The sequence below is a fragment of the Balaenoptera acutorostrata genome, chromosome 4 (genome assembly GCF_949987535.1).
Source record: "Balaenoptera acutorostrata chromosome 4, mBalAcu1.1, whole genome shotgun sequence".
NCBI lineage: Eukaryota > Metazoa > Chordata > Mammalia > Artiodactyla > Balaenopteridae > Balaenoptera > Balaenoptera acutorostrata.
In genome coordinates this window covers 62,020,523-62,038,783 of record NC_080067.1, presented here as the reverse complement: position 1 = coordinate 62,038,783, position 18,261 = coordinate 62,020,523, and the positions used below count along the sequence as shown (strand labels likewise).

The 18,261-nt window shown below is 35.0% G+C and overlaps 1 non-coding gene across 1 annotated transcript; it reads left to right on the top strand.

The window, feature by feature from the left end:
- The first annotated feature begins 13,118 nt into the window (after positions 1 to 13,118).
- Positions 13,119 to 13,221, top strand: LOC114236661 (U6 spliceosomal RNA). Its single transcript, XR_003622544.1, has one exon. It is a non-coding gene; the product is annotated as a U6 spliceosomal RNA (small nuclear RNA).
- Positions 13,222 to 18,261: the final 5,040 nt, after the last annotated feature.

The window sequence follows — 18,261 nt, the reverse complement described above, 5'->3', positions numbered from 1 at the left end:
ATATCTTATATCAGTTTGTAGGGTTTATCCCTACATGTTTGCACAGCAAGAGAGCATATTTACTCTTCTAATTCAAAAGGCATCCATGGTGTATTTTATTCTGGAATGATGTTTGCTTTATAATGAGAATGTTTTCTTTCATTATGTATTAATACATTTATAATTTGTTGATACCATATTTTTTCCAGTGCACAATTCATTATTTTCATCTGGAGAAGAAAACATAGGACAGAAGAACTTGCAAGTAGGTTGTGAGCTCCTTAAGAGGAGAGAACTTAGTTCCTAGCACAGGAAGCAGCAAAATATGAGTAAATTATTTGTTAAATTAGTAAAAGAATTAGTGTAATAGCAATACTTATAATATATATGAATATATACAAATATATACAAAATTTTCACCAAGTGAATCCACTGTACTTAGGAATTAACTATGTAAATTACCTATTGATAGCAACTGACTCAAGATTAAGTCTCATATATTTGGAAGTATGAGATGCAATTTAGAGGCAATCAAATGCTATTTTTCATAAATATTTTAAGGAAATACAGAAAAAGTTGAATAAAGAAAATATGATATAGTTTCCAGTAATGGAAATGTATATAATCCTGGCATTTACCACCTAAAATATTTATAATTTCACGTCTAAGGCTATTGTAGACAATTATAAAAATTGTCATCAACTAAGTGGAAATATTTCATATTAACATTATTCATTCATTCATGCAACAATATTTGTTTTATAAATTGTATTAAATGGATTAAATTGTATTGAAGAAAATTATATTAAACTGCCTACAACCTTGTCTATGATTCTTGGGTTCTGTGATTTTTTTCCTCCAAAACAGATTCTATCATTAAACAGGGAACTACTTAAAAGTCTGGAAATACATTTCCTTTATCTTGGTATTCTCTTCACCTTGCACCTAAATTTTTATGGAATGAGAAACAGTGAAATATACGTTAATTTCTGAGAATTGACAAAAATACTCTGGGCTTCTTATATAAACATGAAATTAGAAGATTTGTTCAACAATTTGTAAATATGAACTCCATATATTATTATTTATCAGAGAAGCATGAGGATTATGACTGCCATCATTCAACTGCCTGTGGACACCATTTGATAGAATGAAGTTTGTGGGTCAGTGAGGAGAGTACTGGCTAGGAGCTGAGAGACTTTGGCCTTCTCATGATCTTAGCCACTTATCTTCTTTGGGTCCTATTTCCTCAAGTGGAGAATGATGGATTAAGCTAGGTCCATAGTTGTCAATATTTTTAATTCATGATAGCCTTTGTTCAAACAAAAATCTTTCTTGGAATTTACATGTGCAAAAGAGGTAATAGCTGAGATGCTCCCACTGGAATGGAGTGAGGGCTCTTCATCTCTCCTAGTTCACTCTTCATTTACCTGTCTTTCTCCTACCCTACCTTCCAGTGGTAGCTCCTTAGGGAGTGGGGCATCTCAAGGAATTCTCATGAACCAAATACTAGACCAGGTCACTGAATCACTAAAATCCCTTTCTAGTTCTAAAATTGTGACTTTAGCATTCAGTACTAATGGTAGCCTAGGATATATCTCTATAATTATGAGATAGAATATAGCCAAATATGCAACATAGATATTATTCATACTGTTGTTTTCTAAACTAAGTGTAATAATGAAGGCGTAAACAGGAATAAAGTGATAAACTTCAGATCCCTTTTATTAATTCTAGTGACTGGTCAGTAATGACTGAGCAGCTCCTCACTTTTACTTTGCAAACAGTGGCTAAAACTGACCAAGCCAAGCCACCCTTCTGGTTCTGAGATGATCTTCTGCAATCAGAAGTGGTGTCTGAAGTCCTCACCAAGAAAATAAGAGACAGACACAAACACATTAGAAATTAATAAGTAGAAACTGCAATAGTGCCAAGGCCCAAGGTGACAAGAGAAAGGGTCAGAAAGATTTAACTTTGGGAGACCAGAAGTTGAAATATAACAGTAAATTGTGAAATCAAACTTCAGGGTCATAGAGACAAGAGTAAAGGTAAGTAAACCAGAAATAAAAGAATCAGAAGTATCTAAGTTATTCCAAAGTCATGAGCTAGCATTTGTGAGTTATAAGCAGGCTGGGCATGTGAATAGGCCTGGTCTAAAGAACGAGGAATGAAGGGAACAGTTTAATTTTGTGTGTGTGTAGCTAAGATTATTATCAAGGGATTTTAAATGTCTAAATTTCCCCCTTTCCCTGTTACCGCTGATAATTAAGAATTAGAGCTATTCACACCAATTTATAGTTCAGCAAAAACAGAGACAATCATGACTTAAACAGGGCTTACCAGTGGAGAAGGGGACCATGAAAAATGGCTTTATTTTTCTATCAAAGATCTTAAAAAGTAAAAATACACATAATTCTCTTAAAATACTGTCTCTAAGATCCAGAGACTTAGAGAATAGCTCAGTCCTGACCCTGGGTTATGAAATCTCACTTCTCAATATCCTGAACTTTTGCACTGGATTCAAACCTCACCTTTCCCTCTTTTGCTAATAACTACTCTGCAAAGTGCACACAGGGCTTCACCACCTTCAAACACCCTTATTCTCACAGGAATTTAACAAGCTCTGTCAAAAATGCATATTTTAGACTGGATCACTTATTTTCCCCCCTTCAAGTTAAAATGATGTATTAGAGATTGAAAATAAATAAAAGTAGATTGCACAAAATACAGCTCATTTCCCCAGAAGGTAAATGTTAAAGGCTGATTTTTTAACAGGACAGATGACTACTTTCATGATATACATGTGCCTTAGCAAAAGCCTTTAATCTCTTCAAGTCCTGATTTTCTTGGTTGAAAAATGGAAAATCAAAATTAAAGTAGTAAAATCTCAGCTTCAATAAGGAGTGGAGATTTATGGCTTAATTTGGTACCAGGCTAGCCTGATAACTGCCTCTCCCCAACTTCCATTAGGCTTACACCCATACACAGATAGTCTGTGACGGTGTCCAAATGCAAACACCTACAAACAACCCCTGGAGACATTCCTTCCAAAAACAAAGCCAATGTCAACTGAGAAAAAAAAAAACAACAACAACAGAATATATATATATTCTTTTTTTAAACTTCATAAAACAAAGCACTCCAACATTCCTGAAAGAAAGGTGGGGAAATACCTACTGCTTATCTTCATAGATCAGAAATCCAAGGTCCGTACCAGTGATTCTCAACCCTGGTTACACATTAGAAGCCCCTGAAGATGGCTTGAGGTAGGTAGAATTCTAAAGATGCCCCCCACCACACACACACACACACACACACAAACACACATCCACACAACATTCCCATGACCTGGTTATCTGATCAAACACTAATGTAAGTATGGTCGTAAAAAGATTTTTTAGATGAAATTAAGGCTAGTTACTAATCAACTAATTTTAAAATGAGAGATTATCCTGGATAATCCATGTGTTCCTACATCATTACATGGGCCCTGAAAAGCAGATAAGGAAGGCAGAAGAGTCAGAGATACACTGCAGAAGAGAAGTCAGGACAGATGAGGCAGAAATGGAGATCGGAAAGAACTTAAGCACCAGAAGGACTCAACCCATCACTACTGGCTGTGAGGACCAAGGCCAGGAACCAAGGAATGCAGGAGGCCCCTAGAAATTGAGTATGATCCCCAGCCACAGCCAGCAGAGAAACAGGGTCCTCAGTTCCACAGTTGCATGGAAATGAGTTCTGCCAACAATGTGAATCAGCCCAGAAGTCATCTCCCCCCAGAGCCTCCAGAAAGGAACACAGCCCTGCCCACAACTTCACACAGGCCTTGCAGATTTGGAGCAGAGGAGCCCACTGAGCCTGCTGGGCTTCTGATCTACAGAGCAATGAAATAATAAATCAGTGTGGTTGTAAGCCATTAAGTTTGTGGTAATTTGTTATGGCAGTAATAAAACACTAATACGTGGTTTCTCGCTAAAAAAACTTAGAGGATAAGGCGAGGCACCAATATTTTTCAAAAGTTGCCTAGGTCACTGCTAATCAAACTTTAATGTGTATAGGAATTCTAGTCATCTTGTGAAAATTCTAGTCATCTTGTGAAAATTGGAGTAGATGTAGAAGCTGGGTGATATAGAAAGTGAAGGCAGAGGGGGGCAGAATACACACTAATGGGTGTGGACCCAACAAGCAAACCACAGCAGGTGGGATTTTTAAAAACTGAGCTGCAGGGTACAAGCAGAAATTCTAATTTTTGAGTCCTTTATTAGTTCATAGCACTACAGAAAGGCAGTGGGAATAATGAGAAAATCTCACCACTGTAGGGCAAAAAAACAATAGATGAAGAATGGCTAGATTCTGTTGATGATCAGCAATGATGATGAGAAATGGATTTAACCAGCAGGCAGTTTCCTAATATGAAAAGCCATGGGAAATCCAGATACTTTATCTTAGCTAACTGTGAGTTTGGATAGATGTTTCCTCATTTCCTAAAATAAGGAGGGGGGCAATGATAAAACACTAATGTAAAGGAAAGGAAGCGTCACAACAATTGAGTAAAGGAGCACTTCTCTGAAGACAACCTACTGCAGGAACCTGGAGAAAATTTTAGATTAATATTTTGCATCCTCCCTGGGATACAAGAAGACATAAAATCTATTAAAAAAAGAAGAAGAGATGATAAGGAAATAAAAAACATCAAATTAAAAGGCTATATAGAGTGACTTTTGAGGGGAATAGTTACTGGAAAAGAGCATGAAGTGTATTTCTGAAGGCTGGTGATGTTCTGAATCTTGCACTTAGAGCTGGTTTCACAGGTGTGTGTATGATGTAAAAATTCATCAGGATGTATTTTTTGATACATATACTTTTCTGTATATATATTTTAGTTCAATAACAACATTTAAAGGGACAGAAATCACTAATGAATCAGCAGAGGATAAAAAGCAATAGGAAGAGATAAAAAGAAGGCTCATTGTGAAATGAAAAATTGCAATGAAACTAAAACTACAATAAGCAGAAATAAAACCTGAATATGAAACATTGAATAGTAAAGTTGGTACTCAGAAATCTAATAAGTTATGTAAAGTAGTTAATTTGTAGAGTCCTTAGAACACAAAAAGTACATGAAGAGTTTATAAAAAATTTTAGAGGAAAGATGACATTAATAGTGGAGAATAAAGATGCAACCAGAAGTCCTAGGTCCTCCCAGGGAGAAAATTTGAAACATTGAGGCATAAGTAGAAAGAACAGTCCAGAGTTTGAAAATACATTTGTTTTTGCCATTTTTAGAAAGCTACCTTAGCTTTAGTCCAAGGAAAATTGAAAAGATAGGTCAAACAAGATACCTCCAAGAATGGAAAATTAAACAATATTACAATGTTAAATCATGCAAGCATTTAAGAGAAAAAAATGGAGTCCCACAAGAACAGGAATGTTTGTCGACTTTATTCTGCAGCATTTTCCCAGTGACAAGAAAAAGAGCCTGGCATATATGAGTTGCTCAATAAATATTTGTTGAATAAGTGATTAGAAAGAAGAAAACTATACTTTAAAAACTGCTTATCATAAAAAAGAAAGAAAACTTCAAATTTTTCTTCAGTAAAATAAATGTAGAAGAAAATAAAATTATATGCACTCACATTTGAGGCAGAAAAAGACATCTCTTGGCAGGGAATTTCATATGCAGTTAAATTTCTCTTCATAGATTAAGACAATATAGACACATTTTCAGATATAGAAAGATTCAGGAAATAGATCCCTTATCAGCCCTGCTTGAAAGAAAAATGTCTTGAAGGTGTATCGCAGCTTACTGAAAGATGAGCAAGATAAGAGAGTGATGAGCACTCAAACATGTTAAACATAGAGCTAAAACTGATTAATAGTTTAATATGGGCTTCCCTGGTGGCACAGTGGTTGAGAATCTGCCTGCTAATGCAGGGGACACGGGTTCGAGCCCTGGTCTGGGAAGATCCCACATGCCGCGGAACAACTGAGCCCGTGAGCCACAACTACTGAGCCTGCGCGTCTGGAGCCTGTGCTCCGCAACAAGAGAGGCCACGATAGTGAGAGGCCCGCGCACCACGATGAAGAGTGGCCCCCGCTCACCGCAACTAGAGAAAGCCCTCGCACAGAAAAGAAGACTCAACACAGCCAAAAATAAATAAATAAATAAATAAATTTTTAAAAAAAGGTTTAATATATGGTGATAAAGTAAATATCAAGGGATTTCTTAAAATAAAAGATAGGTAATGTAAGAATGATGTTCTACCAATCATCTGAGTTCTATTTATATAAACAGGTACTAATAAGTGAGGCAAGGAAGTCATGGTAGAAGAATGAGAGAGAGTAAGAAGGAACTAAAGTGAAATCAATTCCTCATTTTCATTATGGAATATTTTTAAATGTATCATTTAATCCTTGAGATTGATTATTACAGAAATGTGGAAATTTGTAATACACAAAGGTGTTCCTTCTTTCAGAATTATAAAACACAGAGCTTGCTGTTGAAGTTACAGAAGAAAGTAAAAGCAAATAAAACATAATCCATACATAAAAAGAAAAAAATAAAGATATAAGGTACATGGCATTTGAAAAGATGAGCAAATTAAGACCAAAATATTAGATATAATAATAATTGCGAGTAGGCTGAGCCACCCCCATAAATGCACTTTTCACAGTGGGTAAAAGCAAAATCAAAACCATATGCCTCTTATAAAATAATGCATAAGAATTAATGTGAGAAAAAAGGTTAAGATATTTCTCAACTAAACACAGAAAGAGAATGGACAGGGGATATTAATTTATAAAATATACAAATCAAGGCAAAATATCGTTAAATTTGAAAACAGTTATTGATGAAAAGAGGCAACCATGAATGTTTTAAAGACATATAAAATACCAGCAAGTTTTTTAATTTAGAAACTCAAGAACATGTTGACAAGAAGCAATGGTACAAAACATTAAGTTAAAAATAAAACGTTTCAGTTAACCTTGCACTCTGAAAATTAAACTCTGGCCCATGAAAAATTTATTGTGCCATGACAGGCACAATACCATGAAATATTCCTCCATTTTCTTAATAAAGGGCCTTGTCCTAAACTTTGGGGACTACAAGGAATCCCACGAAGATTCAGCCCAGATTAGGATCAGTCTGCCAGCCTCTGGAGCAGCTGAACAAATAGCTCTGCCCTGACTCTGCTTCTGCTGGGAGGACCGACTCTGCCTGATCTCTGTCTAGTAGGGCAGCAGAAATATTAACTCTAGGTTCCATTGCTGGCTCAATTCCCTGCCCTCAGTGTGTCAGCAGGAGCCTGGTAATGTGACGATGATGTTCTGTACACATTTGGATTCTGAATAATTCTTAACTTTTTCAAATTAGGAACATTATTAGAAATTTAAAATAATTATATGTATTAGTGACTGAGCCCCAGTGAGTTGGCAGTTTCTAAGAATGTGGAAATGACAGATCTCTTGGAGATCTGATTCCCAATTAAGATCAGTCAGTTCTCTTAAGCACTGACTCATTTGCAAATATCACCAAAAGTGGAAACTGTTTAACTAGGAGTTTGAAGTTCTAGAAAGGAAAGACATGAAAGAAATGAGCTCCAGCCAGGTTTTTTAACCTAACCAACAAATTCACTGTGTAAAGCACCTGGGAGAATAATTAACTGGCTTTAATTTTTCTTATAAGGTTGCTGATACCTGAATACATCTTAAATAGAGAAGGTTTTTTTAATTTTTTAAGTTTTCTCCCTTCAGAGTTCTTTAAAATAATAGTCTTTCAGCTTTTACTTAAAGGGCCAGGGAACTTTTTGAAAGAGATAAAACATCACAAAATTCTTTGTTTTTATCCCTAAGTAAAACAAATTGCCTAATTAATAAACATTTTAGATCAAGGACATGAAAGTAGCTCTGTTGAGCTAATAAAATATACTATAAAATATTTGTTCCAAACTACAGTGTTAATTATCTGAAAAAAAAAAGAAACATTGATTATTGAATGTGATCTCTTCCTCTCACATATTCAAAGTAAATGCCCACATATTTTCCAAAAGAATATAATCTAGTGAGAGAAGATGGGCAGGTGAGAACAATCCTGCTGTTCCATTAAAGGCAGCTTCCACAGAAAAGGAAGGAGCAATTCTTCCAGACCTCCTCCTCCTCCTGACAAGTATATGGAGTCAAAATAATTTTGAGAATGTTCTCTTCCCTTTATTCTCCATTACTGGGCTTAGATCCAGGCAAGAGGCCCTGCTTTGAGCCCTACACTTTAGGGAGGCCCGTGACTGCAATGTACAACAGAAATGTACCAACATATAACGCCATTCTTGCAACTAATGCTGCTCAGACCCCAGGGAAGTGCTCCTCTGCATCTCTTCCCCTTGTCCTCAAAACGAAAAGCTGTTAGACCTGAATTCCATGAGTGAGTGCTGAGCTGCAGGCACAGGGGACAGACACTGCTTCAGAGAACCAGGAAGAGTTGAGTGGTGGCCGCCCTCAGGTGAAAGAAAAGACAAATTCATCCTTCTTCTCAGAGAGCTTGAATGCTCTACATAATGAAGAATCAGTGTCCAAGTAGTGCCAAATGTCGATCTTTCAGCCTCTCTCGGTGTTCCAAATCATGTTTCTGAAATTACTGACAAATTAACGTGACATTTGCAACAGGCGCACATAGTGGTTGAAAAACATTTTGCAATATTAGACAATTTATGTCGTTATAATTTTGCATATGGAGATACCGATTCTTTACCTTGGAAAATAGAATTGCCAATAGTTTCATTTTTATAAAAGTATTTTACAAGAGTAAATTTTGTAATTAAATTCTAAAATTCAGATGTTAAAATTGTTTTGACTTAAAATTCTAATACACATTAAATATGATTTAGTCTTTGACTTTAATAGAGATTTTAAATAGTTTGTGGTAAAGAGCTACTTTGAAAACATAAAAATTCTTTGAAATTTTCACTTTCTTGCATTTGATTTAATTTACATTTTGAAGAAAAAATATTCATATTCTGTACACTCTTAATGAAACTATGTTGTTATTTTCTAATCTTTCAGATCAATGTGAATTAATACATCAAATTATGGTTGAAGTAGAAGATACAATGGGGCTGAGAAAAGAAAAAAATCTTGTAAAGAAAAAATTTTAAACTTCAAAGAAATAATTTGTTGAACTTTTGAATAGCTGAATACAATGAAAATTAAGATCTTGTAAATGAACCACATAACATATTTCAGCAGGACATTACACAATCTTTATTTCTTATTTAAAAAATTATGGATCAAAATGAGCAAAAAATTACTCTCATCAAATAAACAACTTGAATGGATCAAGTGATTTCTTCAATAAATATTTTAATTGCTGATCAGAATAGTGGGAAAATAAAAATAATTGCTCATATCAAATTTCCAACTCAGGAGCAACAAATGCAACTCTGGCCTGCCCAATAAAATGAATTACATTTATAAAATTTAAAAAGTGGATAAAAATACAAAACTGGGGAGCTTTACTATGATTATTAGAAAATTACCCTAGAAAATTAACATCACGTCTTTGTGACAGTGGAATACTTTCTAGAAAAACACAACTTGCTTCAAATCATTCATTTTGATGTTTCATTTGATGAGCATCGCAGAAAACTTTGCTTGACACCACACGTTTTTTCAAATGGGCAAAGAGAGTATAAACTGCCCTTTCTATTCTAAGTGCAAAGACAAAGTATTTTACTATTACCCTTCCACGTTTCACAACCAATCTTACGAGATCAGTTTTGACCAATGTAATATCTGTGACTGAAAACATTTAGGTTCTTGATAACACATACACACACACACACATACACACACCACAAAACATAAAACATCATTTGTACCCGCAAAAGTAAACATGCAATTACTAGAACTGAAACTATTTGAATAAATAGCAAACAAAAAATAGTTTTAAATAAAGACAAGTAAATGGTAATACTACAGAACACTGGAATGGCATTTTGTGGCACATTTATTTTGTGACCCTATTAGTACAACACTGCAAAAACTCTAGATTTGGTAGAAGTCATTTCAAACAGTGATACTAGAATGGCCAAATACGTAAAACAGTTTTAAAAATATTGTAATAAATGTCACTACTTAGGACTGACTACTTAGCAAATACTCTTCATTAAGAATTGCCAGTGCCTATTGATGGACTTGGTTCATTTTTTTTTTCTTCCCTAGGACTGGCTTTGTGAATCATGAAAGTTAAGATATATACCTTTAAGATGTATCATCCAGTAAGAAAATAACAAGCCATTATCGGTAGTCTAATTATATAATTGCACTATTTATGGTCACTGTGAAATGTATTTTATGGAGTTAAAAATCAGCATTTGATAGTATATTTATCACATTTGGGGAAAAAAACCAGAATATTTCAGTCCTCTATTTAAAAAGACGTCTAATCAATTCACAAGAAATCTATAAAAATAACCTTTAAACATATGAATAAAGGCTCACTTTACTCATGAGAAACGAGAAATGCAAATTAAAACTACACTAAGATGCCACCTCTTACCTGTCAGATTGGTAGAAATTAACAAGAATAGCAACACTCTTTTGCAGGGCAGTGGGGACATAGGCGCTCTCATATAATGCTGGTGCGAAAGAAGATTGACACAACCCTTTGGGGATGAAATTCAGCAATATCTAAAGCAATTACACAGGTGTTTACATATTGACCCTGCGATCCCACTTCCAGGAATTTTTCCTGAAGATATATCTCCAATAATATGAAAATACGTATACACAAGATTGTTTTCACTGTCATTGAAAAATATTGAAAACATCCTAAATGCCATCCATAAGATAGTTGTTGAATAAACTATGGATCATCCACACAATGGACATTCTTTTATTTAAAAGGAATGAGGAAGATGTTTATGAACTAATAGAGAGGGATTTTCAGGATATTGTTAAGCACAGCACTATGTCAGGCAGATGTTTGTGGTTTAAAGCTTTCGTAAAATGTTTTTGTTATGATTACTTTTCCCATTCTTAGTAAATACTCTTTTTTAAAACTCATTTTGTCTTCATAATGATGTTTTCTTTTTCTTAAACAAACAAAAAGTCTCCTGATTTCTGTAAACTTCTGGTTATACAAAACCAGCATTTTCTTCAGACTTGTGGACTATGGTGTGTAAGTAAAACATGTATTGTCTTTTATTTGATTTTTCTGATCGGTTTTTCACCAAAATTACTCCAAAGCATTTTTCTAAAGCAGCAGTTCTCAAACTTACCTGAGCATCACAATCAGCTGTGGACCTTTAGGAAAACTGAGATTCCTGAGCAACACATAAGTCTAGGTTCTGCTCAGGAACCTGTATTGTCCGAAAGCCCTGGAGCGGATCCTGAGACTCATTTGGGTTTGGGAACCTCCACTAACATGTTTACAAAATAAGAAAGAATAAAATTATTTTTGCTCTGTATTTTTTTATCTAGTAGTTTGTGGTAATTATCAATAATTTTTAAATCAGAGCTTAACTAATTGGCCAAAAGTGTCTCATCCTGAAATTGGACGATTTTAAAAACAAAATAAACGGTAGTGAAGAATTCTGCTTGTTTCATGCAGCAGTTTAGTAGAATGATACCTGGACTAAAAGCCAGTCCCCAGGAATTGATTCCTGCCTCTGATACGTCCCTGGCCTGTGAGTTGGCAAGGTGGTTAATGTCAGTATCTGGTTTCTATTTTGTAAAATGTGTACAGTTTAGTCTTTTTCACATAGTGCTGAGGATCAATGAAGATACATGATATAAAGTGTTCTTATACACTAGTAAGTATTATAATTCTGAATATAGTTCTCATTATGTTTGAAAGCCTGTGTATTTATTATATTTTTTAAAAGCTTAATTGTATATTTAGACTGTGCTATTTTGATATATTAACATCTATCATCCATCTATCATATATCTATCTCTTTCCATTCATTCATCTATTCCACCACCTTCCCTGTGAATTAAAACAAAACATGAACTTTGGTTACTTGGGAATACCATGTTTGCCTGTATGAATGCCAGTGTCAGCATCAGGCAACTCACAGAGGATTTGAGGTGGAGTCATATACCGAACATCTAAGGCAATATAGAAATAACTCTCCTGGTGATGAACAGGAGTTCCAGACTTCTTTAAAAGACAGATGAATGATTATGTTCCATATGATCTAATATAAACATTTACATCTGTTAAACATATATCTTTCATAAATTCTGGCAGAACCAAATACAATTCACAAACAGTTATTATATAATTGCCTTATTTTCTGATGCATAATGCATACCATTATTTCAGAAAACATACCAAGTAAAATCATATTTATCTTAGATAAATGCATCCTGTATATTTTCAATAAAGTGAGAGAAGTCACCGCAATAACTTAAAAACCACATATGGCTGAGAAAAATGCCAAAGGGGGGGGAAATTAATTTTGATTTTGGTGGTATGTTTCCTGAGCTGGAACAGAACCCTGAATTGCTTGCTGGTGGCATTCACACCTCTTCATTACTGCCGTTAGCAATTCTTTATCTACTTCTGCAGCCTATAAAAGCTTAGTGTATCAGAGAGATGCCAAATTCATATATAACTCCTGAGACAGTGTTATGAAAATGATTCATTAATAAGCAATATTCAGACCTCTGTGATGAACTGTGGAGTCCAAATCAATTCACAGAGGACATTTCTCAATCCTTTTTTCTTTTCACATTCTCTTATTTTGAATACATTCAAAGTAAAATCATGGCTACTGTAATTCTATAGCAACTTTCAAGCTGAGAACATTGTGTTAACTTACTTATCATACAATCATACTCTATATTCTGGTCCTTAGACAGGTGGCTTTCACATCTTTTTGATTGAAAGCAACTGTAAGAAATATATTTCATGTCCTGACGTGGCACACTCACCACCCTCCCTTGCAGCGAACACATACAGTTAAGAAACAAAATTTTTGAAATAACACATTTACTTACTATTACCATTTTTCCTTGTTCTATTTTCTTCTATTCTGTGTCTTTGTAAAATACTGGTCACTCAATTAAATTGATTTAATGTTCCACCCATGTGCAGCTGAAAAAAAACTGCCTTGTTGGTACTGTCCAAAACTACGTGGAGTTCTGAGCTTGGCAACAGCACACTAAAATTGGAACAAGTGGAGGTTAGCATGGCACCTGGGCAAGGATGACACACACATTTGTAAAGAATTTCATATTTTTAAAAAAGTCACTTGGGGAGTTGTCCAATCATGGATGAATGGACAAGCAAAATGTAATATATACAAACAATGGAATATTATTTAGCCTTTAACAGGAAGGAAATGCTGACACGTGCTAAGACATGAAGGAATCTTGGAAACGTTATGCTAAGTGGAATAAGCCAGTCACAAAAGAACAAATACTTTATGATTCCACCTGTATAAGATAACTAGAGTAATCAAATTCATAGAGACAAAAAATAGAATAATAGTTGCCAGGGCCTGGAGGAAGGACGAATGAAGAGGTATTATTTCATGGGTATAGAGTTTCAGTTTTGCAAGATGAATAGAGTTCTGGAGATGGATGGTGGAATGGTTGCATGAAAATGTGATGTACCTAATGCCACTGAACTTTACACTTAAAAATGGTTCAAATGGTAAGTTTTATGTATATTTTCCACAATTACAAAAACATCACTGGACAACACAAATTTCATTGATATATTTCAGATTTATTGAATCAGAGGTTGGGATCCTGAATCTGGGAATTTTTAAGAGCTATCCAGGTGAATTTGATGCAAAGTGGTTTGGAAATCACTGCTTTAGAATATAACTATGACTTTCCCTCCTAACACCCACATTCTTTTGCCATTTCTCTGAGAGAAACAAAAAGTGTGTGGTGAGACCCTGCAGATCCTAACTTTACTCCTGATCAGGATTATTTTTTAAAAAGATTAAAATTTACCCTCCCAAAGACCTCACCTCCAAATAGTATTAGGATTGGTCATTAGGATTTAACATATGAACTTTGGGAAGACACAATCATTCAGAACATAGCAGCTATCTTTTTTTGTGTGTTTTATATACCAAGTCCTGTACATACATTAATTTATCTAACATGGCAGTGTTCCATTTAGGATTTATATTTTTATTTTATTGATGAGGCAATAGAAGCTCAGAGAAGTTAATACCTTGCCCAATGTCTGAAAGCCCATACCTGGTGGAAACTACGTCTATCTGGCCCCCAAACTTTTAGTATTTTCAACACTATCCTCCTTCTCTGCACAATTTTATTCCATTCTTCCACAGCACAGTGGAGGAGACCTCATTATTGTCATTTTAAAAATAAGAAAAGAACCTCAGGGAGATGACTTTATGAAGGTCACCCAGGAAGTCTTCCACGTTTTGATTCGATTTTCACCCATAAAATAGAGCTATTTTACCTCTGAGAAATATATTGAAGAAACCAAATAAAATTGAATGTCATAAAAATAATGCGAGAAGAGTAAAATCTTGATTAATACGAAAGTGCCAGGCAGCTACGGTTAATTGAAGGTTAACAAGAGGCTTCTTTTTGTTTTAACCTTTAATGTTGAAAATCCTTTCAGAATAGATTTAGCCACGTCCTGGTTTATGTAAGTTTAGTGTAATGAACACAGTTAAATCTTTCTTTGAGTGTTTTCTCTTTTTTTTTAACTTCTGTATATCCTTGTAGATATGGATCATACAGGAAATTGATTTGAATTTGTATGGAGGCCAGGAAAAAATGTAAAAGTGGCTCCTTAGACCAAGTCTTTCAAAGGACCTCATATGGTCTCTTGCTTTAAAATAAAGCACCAAAACAGTTCCAGGTCTAGTTCATTTTTTTGTTTTTGCTGTTTGTCTGTTTTGTTTTGTTTTTTCCTTTGGAAGGTGTTTTTTTGTTTTTTGGGGGTTTTTTGTTTGTTTTTTCTTTTTTGTGAGACTGATTCAAGGAGGTTGGTCTGTGGAAGACAATTATACAATTGAATAGTACTTTAAGCTCCTCTCCCTCCAAATGGAATTTTAGGCTGAAGAACTATTACCATTTTTTCTGCTTATACAGGATATTCCCTTATATCGAGGAAAAAATGTATTTACAATTCTATAGATTGTTCAGAGATAATAAAAATCTGAACTTTTTCATTTATTAGGAAAAATATAAAGGTGTGGTTTTCTCACAGAAGCCAGTGAAGTCCCACTCTGAACAGTTGACCTCAATCTCCCTTTGCCTAGACTGACACCCATCATCCTTCCCTGTATGCATTATCCAGCGCCTTTACTATTTTCATTGAAATACATTTATTGAAACAGAGGGATGAATAATTTGACCTGGGAAAGAGTGAAGACAGAATCAAAGAGACACACCAGAAATGGCTACTACAAGTGCTTTGGGTGTCTTTATTGGCTGGTCAACACTATAGAATTTAAAGATTAGCAAAATAAATTTAGAAATAGATTTTATTGTGTAAATTAGTGATTTTCAAAATAGAGACTAAAATATTTTTTAAAAATTAATAGAAAATTGGGGCCTTTTTAGGAGTTAATCTGTGGCAAGTATTTCTGGTTACAAAAAAACATTTAATTTATACACTTTTATTCTTATAAAAGATGCTAGTAGAGGAAAATAAAATACCAAACATCAATAAATGTTATATTAGCAAATATAAAAAAATAAAATTAAAAATATAAAATATTTTAGAAACATTTACTCTGTCATAAGGCTATAGTTTAAAAGTCTAACCAAACATTTCCCTTTAAGAAGGGCCCCCTACGTTTGATTACTCCAGAGGCCTCTGTCTAAACACTAGTTTGGAAGACTACTGTTGACCCAAGTCTGACGAGGTAGTCAGCTGAATCCTACTGCTATAATATTGTGTCGTCCAGTGAATCTTTCATGCTAGGTATAGTCTTAGCACCCTAAAGGAAAAACATAAAGCTGAGGAGTGGTAGAGTTTATAGGACGGTTTTGTGTATGCTGGCTACTAAATGACTATATTTGCAGAAGAATTTCATTTTTAATTACTTAGAAAGTTTGCTTTCTTTACTTAGAAAGATGCCACAAAAGCAGTATATAATCTTCTCCTGCTTACAACTATTGGCTATTGATTTCTACCCTAAGAAGCGTAAATATTTGTATATCCAGATTGGTTTAGGTCAGTTTATAACAAGATATATCAAAATAAAGCTTGAGTGAGATTCCTAAGGATATTCAGCCAGTGCATAGACTAAAAGATCAATAACATCCTTTCCACTTTAAAGACACAGAACTCTTCCTATGAGCCTACATTCAGAACATTCCTAGAAAAGGAATCGGTTCTCTGGAACATTTTGGTGATTAGAAATGACTTTGCCAAGAAGAATTTGCTCACACCTGTGTTCTTGGATTGATGGTTCTTTTATAGAAGTTGTTTTGCTATAACACAAGTAGACCTTAAATGAGAATATAGAAAGCGTGATGATAACATAGTCCCAGCATTTCATATGGAAGGGGTTGTAAGTAGGGAGTACACCTGAAGGGGCAGTGATTGAGTCTGGTTACCAGAAAAGAAGCTGAAAGCTGTCCCAGTCAGTGTGAAAAGTAACCTGAAGTTCTCATGCATATGATCTTCTTAAAGAAGTAGGACCACCCTCTTTCCCCCTCTACATAGCCCTCTCAGCCTTCCTGCTGCAATTCAGAATCTCTGCTTTCAGGCTGAGCTTAATGTTTATCTGAGTCTTGCATTACAAGATTTAAAAATTGTGGGGGAAATGCCAAATGATCTAGCAGAGAGATCCACAACAAGACACATAATTCAAACAGGTTTGACAGACATAGGATTCATATTTCTAGTATATTGCCTGGAAAGTCAATTGCCTTTCATGTCTAGTTGCAAAGAGTTAACAAATCTATGTAAAACCCAAAACTTACATTTTCAGCAGAAAATCTGGCTCCATGTTTGTGAGAGTTATTTATGTTATTAAGAGGGCTAAATATCACTTATACATATCACCACATTTGTGGAGATGGATACCAGATATCTTAATCTTCAAAGCTGTTATATATTGTGGTTGGAGACATATTCTATCAAACTATCCCTTTTTCTAACACTTGCCAAGGTGATGACAGAGAGAGAGTTGCCTAACCTGATGAAATTTCATTTCCCAAATTCTTCTATCTCATCTAAGTTAGTTTGAGTCAGCATTTACCTTTCCTGCTTTCTTCCATCTGTTCTCTTTTCACACTTGTCTAATTTATCATTTGATTGATACTCTAGCTATCTACCATATTGTTCAAAAGACAAAGAAAACATTATATCTTTAGAATTTTAATAAAATAAATTTAAGTGATTTTAAACTTAGTGCCTTTCCAAGCCCACAGCCTTACTCTACCTTTACCATGATCCAGTTGCTCCGTAGCTACTGGAAAGACAGTAAAATAAAAGGGTAGTACAAGCTTGAGGAGGGGGCTAGGGAAATAGTAAAAGTTTGTTATGCACCTCCCACTGTAATGGCATTAGCTGAAAGCTTACTTTTCCTTGAAGATGTTGAAAGATCCAAACAGCACTCCTTCCTTAACCCTGAGAAAAGCCATATAATATACAAAATAATCATTTTTCTTGAGCTCATTAGAGAGCTGAAGTCACAAGACAATCAAGTAAACTGAATTCTAAATAAGGACAAGCCTCATCCAAAAGAAGCCAAGACATACAAACTTATTCATCTTAGGCAGAGTATGGGACATACACCAAACAGGTGGGTAAAAAGAAATCAGCTAAATTTAACAAATTCTTAATACCAAGTGTGACTCTGCATTTCAGTTAAGAATAGCTGGTAGAGTGAGACACAAGGGGAGGTCACACTCACTCATACCCTCTTTTCAACAGACCTCCATCAGGGGCTTACGAAAAAAATGGAGGCAGCGCAAGTGATGAGGTAGAGCCCCGCCAGTGGCACAGGTGTGAAGGCGGTGAACAGCAGCTGCTAATGACCAGGCTAAGGCTGTGCCTACTTCCCTGAAGTGTTCTTTCCTACAAAACAAAAGCCTTAACCTGCTATTGTGGGGAAATAAACTCTCTCCTCCCAGGGCATGAGTAGAGATTCATTGCTTCTGAGGTAGGAATAGACGTAAAACCTGTCTGCCTCTGGGAAAGGGGTAGGGGAGCCTATCATCCTGAGGACACAACCAGAGATCCATTCTTGCTCAGTTAGAAGTAGAAGCAAAACTCCTTCTCCTTGAACCTAGCATCCTACACTCTTCAAAAAAGAGATCTGCTATTACTGC